The sequence below is a fragment of the Amborella trichopoda genome, chromosome 8 (assembly GCF_054954075.1).
Source record: "Amborella trichopoda isolate Santa Cruz 75 chromosome 8, AtrichopodaSantaCruz75HAP2 v2.0, whole genome shotgun sequence".
NCBI lineage: Eukaryota > Viridiplantae > Streptophyta > Magnoliopsida > Amborellales > Amborellaceae > Amborella > Amborella trichopoda.
In genome coordinates, this window is record NC_142343.1 from 5,825,517 (window position 1) to 5,831,786 (window position 6,270).

At 32.6% G+C, this 6,270-nt stretch overlaps 1 long non-coding RNA gene across 1 annotated transcript; it reads left to right on the top strand.

The window, feature by feature from the left end:
* Window positions 1-1,417: 1,417 nt before the first annotated feature.
* LOC148780734 (uncharacterized) lies at window positions 1,418-5,972 on the top strand. Its single transcript, XR_016039734.1, has 2 exons — window positions 1,418-2,443; window positions 5,323-5,972. It is a non-coding gene; the product is annotated as an uncharacterized LOC148780734 (long non-coding RNA).
* Window positions 5,973-6,270: the final 298 nt, after the last annotated feature.

Here is a 6,270-nt window from a genome sequence, read left to right on the forward strand (position 1 = left end):
AATCAAGATGATGTGGCTAGATTGACCTGATATGGTGTGGGGGTGTATGAGAAAATCAATTATGTAACCCGTTGATGATGATATAATTAGAAAAATAAGAAAAAATAATAAATATAAGATAATAAGGTACGAATAATAAGAACAAATATTAAGATTGATATAAGACCTTTTAGAATTTATAACTATTTAATTTTGATTATTATATACCCATTTCATTATTTTCTTCATTATATTATTATTTTATTTATTTCTATTTAACCTTTATATTATATTATTTAATTTACATATTATATTATTTCATTACTTATTAATCTATTCTATATCCATAGAATTCTATAGAAAAATACAAATTTATTACAAAATCCAAAACATAACAACATGAATATTTATAAATACAAAGAATTATACACATATTCAAATTCATGTTCCATACTTATTAATAAGTATTTATTGAAGATTCATGATCAATATAATGAATACTTTTATTAACAATTAATTGATTAATTATTGGAACGGGTGAGTTGTGACTGAAAGAGGAGGTTGCAAAGATATGGCATATTGGAAGATTTGTGATTGAAAGAGGAGGTTTTAAGGAGATGGCAACGAAGAGAGATTGGGAAGATGAGAGGAAGGCGTGGGTGGATGAGAAGATGGAGATAATGGAATTCCACGATGCATGAAGATGAGAAGATGGAGGAAATGGAATTCGACCATGGATGAAGATGAAGTGCACTACAAAAAATCTGAGTAAAATATGCCGTCAACTTCAAGACAAATAAATAGCAAAATCAGATTCTCTTGATAGCAACACCATTTATCATTACAGAATAACAATGAGTAAAATTGATAGCAAGATCATTTCCTAGTGCATTCACCTTATAGAATTAATTTAACTACGATAGCATTCCAAATCACTCTGACTAGTTAGTTTTATTTTTCAATTCTTTATTATTTAGGTCAACATTTTGTTGATAAAGCTTAGAAAAATTTATTTAACTTCTATTTTTCTTTTTGTTTAGAAGTTACACCAATATTTTTCTTTATGTTTAAATTTTTTGTAGGCTTGAATTTTTTTTATATGATCTTCAAATCCACAGTGATACATCTTCAATAAATAGTATTCTTCTACCCAATAACTTCAACTACTTTAATCATTCTCATCCAATGTATTAGATATAATATGAAATTAAAATCCAAATAAAAGACATCCACTTCAAATAAAAGATATCCCCTCCAAAATATTTTCTAAAGTTTCACAAAAGACTGTTTAACAGACAAAACTATCAAGAATCGTAAGCATACAAAAAACAATGAAGATCATACCAAAAGCATGTGGAACACCATCCCAAAACCATGTTAATAATCACAACAAAATCATCCTATCAGCTCTAAAACAAGTTGAAAATCTCACCATACATGTAGCAAAGGTCACATTAGAAAGACCAAATCACCAAGGGACCATTTGATTGAAAAATTTTGTGAAACAGTGTTTTTTTTTTTTTCAATTTGTAATTGACCAAATGGCAATATTGTCAATGGTCGTTTGCACTCCACGGAGTTTGATTTGTTATATTGATCTATCAATGGTATGGTTTGTATAAGGTTTTAATCTTATTTGTAGAAATAAGGTTGCAATCTTATTTGTAGAAATAAAGTTGTGATACACTACATATCTATTTTACTAGGACGGTATAGATTTAATACATCTTTTAAGATAGTATCAACACATAATACATACATAGCCCATCTTTTAAGATAGTGTCCAATCTATACCGTCTTAATAAAATAGATGGTGCAAATTACTACAACCTTATTCTACAAATAAGGTTGCAACCTTATATAAACTTTTTCCTTTATCGATTGTTATTGGTGTGATGGTAGTGGTGGTAGCGATGGTGCTGGTACATGTGGTGGAGGAAGTAGATGGATGGTGGTGGAGCAGCAGTGGAATGATGATAGTCGAGCGGTGGCGGAGGAGGTGAGAGAGAGAGAGAGATAGACGATTTATTGCTAATGAACTTGTAGTAGTTTTAAAAAAAAAAAAGTGTTTTAAGAATCTCAGACATGCTAGCCCGTTGACTCACAATCGTTCATCTTTAAGATGAACCTCCACAGCTAAAGATTCCTATCGAATAGATAGGAATTTTTTTAAAAAAAAGTGTGTGAAATTTTTATTTTATTTTTTTGTATTTTTTATATTCATGGTCATTATAGTGTAGATCAAGAATCTATACAAATTTGGATCCAAGATCCATATAAAAAATAGGTGTTAGAAGGAGCCCGCACGAGAATAGAATGAGTCGGGGGACTCATAAAAACCGGTTCCTTTCAAAAAATTTACTTTGGGAGTGAGAACAGGGGAAATCCATATGACGCAATACGTCAGACAAGTCCCACTATATGTCAACCCAAGCTGCGTCGTCTTCTGCAGAACTCCAAAAAGGTACTTTTGGAATACCATATTTGAGAATCAATTCAAACCTGTGAATCACTAACTCAAACATCTCTTGAGGTCAAATTGCTATTTTGAAAGTTTTAAAGGAAAAAGTTTATATGAGGTTGCAACTTTAAAATGTAGAATTAAATATTTATTTCAAAAATCTTTCGAAAAAGGTTGTTTTAATGTTTAAAAACCCTCTAATTGATCATCTTGATATCAAGATGTATGAATCTGAAAAACAAAACAAAAAAAAAAGAAGACGATTTTGAGTCCCCAAAAATAGTTCAAGATTTTTATACGTATAGATCTATGTGATTTTACTTATTTTTGAAGTTTAAAATTTTATAATTAGATATGAATATAGATTTTCAGATAATCCTAAAAACTTTTACAGCAAAACTACATGTTATTTCAACTACAATTCCTTTAAAGAATATATGTTGTTATTTCAATTCAAAATATTACGTGGGAAATTCCAACTTTCAATTGACATGGACAGTTACAACACCTTAGTTTAGGTATTCAATTTTCCATGAGGAATGGCCTCCTTCAACACTATTAAGTATATAATTAGTCACACTCAATTCATCAACTCTCATTGCCCAATCTAATAGGTCGAATTTCTTGTTTGAGACAAACTTATGAAGAAACATAAAATGCTCCTAACAGACTTGGGACTTTATTCAATCTTGCAACTAGGGCTGTTAAAGGGCCAGGTTTGGGAAGGGCCAACCCTAGACCTAGCCTAGCCAAAAAAAATGAATGGTAGGCCTGGGCCCAAAAATTTAGCATTGGGCTTAGTTCCAAAATAAAATAAAATAAAATGGGGGGCCCTATATAAATATGGAAAAATATTATTAATTATATGTGAATATATGCATTAGAACCTTTGGATAGGGCCCAGGACGTGCCAGTGGTAGTCCAGGCCAAGGCCCTCCCAAAGACCTTACATGAAGCTTGAAACCAGACCATCCCAAAAGCCTATGGACGGGCCCGGTCTTGTTAACCGCCTTTGTTGCCTTCCAAATGTGCTATCCAAATCCTGGTCTTCTTGCCTTCCAAATATAATTTTTTAGATCATTTTCCTCATTAAAGCGTTTTTAATTATTTGGGGTTGGTCATATAAATCTTAATCTATCATTCTGCTCTAAAAAAAACCGTACTTCCAATAAGATCATTTCTAAATAATATGGCATAAACCCACAATGCCTGTGGAGTTTCATTCCAGCCTTACAGCACTTGTGCCATAACGTAATGTTGTAACACTCCAACCTGTTGGGTTTTTTAGAATTTTAGTAATTAAACAAACATTTAGGTCACACTTTTGAGCTTATAAAACTCTCCCACTACTTTCTTGGCTACAAGTAATAACTTTTGAGGAAGCATTTGTTGTTTTGAGGTGTTGCCACAACATGTCTTTAGCATTCCTCTCTACAATCTAGTTGTGGCAGTTTTAGTGGAACCCATCTAGAGACATTTTTTTATTTAGATTGAAGGGCAAGCTTTCTATGCTTCCCCTACTGCATAAAATTTATACGTTTCCCCTAATCTAGCCGTACATAAAATTTATATGTTTCCCCTAATCCAGCCGTCCATTCTGAATGGAGGGTTAAGATTGTATCAACACAATGTCACGACTCTACATTATTTTATTTTTATTTATTTTTTTATAAACTATTTTGACACCAAGTTTTGTACGTCCAATCCTCTATTAACTCGCACCAGCGAAAAATATAAAAGCAAATATTTCTAATAAAATAAAATGACCAAAATAGCCTTAAAAATTTTAAAGGGTATTTTGATCATTTGATTTTATCGAAAATTTATTTTTAATATTTTTTATAGGTATGCCCCAATGAGAAGATGGCACATACCAAATTTCATATTCATACAATTTGTATAAAAAAATTAAAAATAAAATATTTTGAGACGTCGGATCTAAGATCAAACGGTGAGTGGCTCTCTTGATCAAAATTGGACGGCTGGATGGTAGGAGAAGCATAGATCTTCTATATTGTAGGGGAAGTATAGAAACCTTCCCCTAAATTGAAACTAGCATTGATTCCTTTAATTTCACAAAAAGGAGTGTCGATGAATATTTCAAAAGAAAAAGAAAATCTACTTCTCAAGATTAAATTTCTTTTGTTAGGATGTATCAAATGCTCATGTGGGAGTATATTGTATAGGAAATGTATACAAAGAGACCATTTACTTTTGATATAGAAAAGTCATAATCATCATTTGGCCGTCGGATTTGAAATCAAGTGGTTGAAAATGTGTCGTTTTTTTGTCACAAAGTCCAAAATAAAATTTTTCGAATGTTGTGACACAATTTTATCTATTGGATTTCATATCCAATGGCTAAAAATGATTGTGACCCCCTCATACCAAAACTAAATAGTCTTATGGTATACAATTTTATTTGTATATTAACTCCTTCGTGTATGGGGCCTATTGGAGAGGGCTTTTTTTATCTAAAATTTAGAAATAACTCACTTATTATTATTTAAAAAATAAAAAAAATCGAGTGCTTCAAATTGGTCGGCCTTGTTCAATCTTGGGATATGTGCTTCAATTTTATCTTATTTTTCTTACTTTTTATGAGGTTGGTGGCCAGTTCACCATGTTACATCCCCAAAAACTGAGATCATAAAATTACTTCTAATTTGGGTTTTATCATAGGGAGTAAAATAGAAGGTCTCTAGTGCGGAAGCAGTAAACATTTTCACTTCTATTATTTTGGTTAATAATACAAGTGACTTATTTAAAAGTTGTCATCATAGATGCGTTATGTCATGTAGCTAAGTGTTATTGATTGTATTCTATCCAAAGGTATGATGCATTGCTCTCGTATAAAACTAACGTTTTCATGGACTCAACAGGTAGACTCGACAGGTCAAACCGTGTGGACTCAACAGGTAGACTCGACAGGTGAAACCGTGTGGACTCAACTATACCCGATCAAACCGTGTGGACTCAACAGGTAGACTCGACCTTGGGTTTGGGAATAGGTCCAAATTTTGAACCCAAAAAGTCGAGTTTTGGTCCAAACCTTGGATCCAAATACTATTCGGGGTCTAGGTCCTGGCCTGAGTCTAGCAGGACCCGAATAGTATGGGTGTATGTGGGTATTAATAAATGTTGTTCAATATTGTAAATGTTAGTAATAATATAAGTATATGATGGTAAAGAAAAAGGCCAAAAAAAAAAACTCATAATCATAGCTCGCGTATCTCACTGGGTGGCAATGGACCTGACCAGACTCGGGACTCGACAGGTAGACCCAACGTCGGGTCCCATTATTGGTCCAAATTTTGGACTCACAAAGTCAGGTTTAGGTCCAAAACTAGGAGACGAATACTATTCGGATCCGTTTCCAGGTGCAGCCACATCCGACCCATTGCCACCCCTAGGGAAAAGATAACCTATGGAGTAGTCAAGGGAAGATGGCTAAATTGAACGGCATTTGGATGGCTGATGTCTTTTCTTTTGTATGTTTTGGGGAAATTTATGAAAATGCACACATATTTGATATTTGCCCATGTATTTTGATTTGATTTCAAAAATTCCATCAAAATGCACTTGACCATGAGTTGGAATAGTTGAAAATGGATGAAATGGTATAATTAATATGTTATGTGTATTTTGATAAAAAAAATTCTTTTTTTTAAATTTTATACGATATATGAAGCCTCATTTAGGAGCTCCAAATATTATACTTAAAAAAAAAAAAAACATGTACCCGCCATCGACAGTGAAGGCTGGCTATCGATCCCTCCTGTGCTTCAATCTGAGCTGTCCTTTTAAATATTGAAATCTAAATAAGCCTA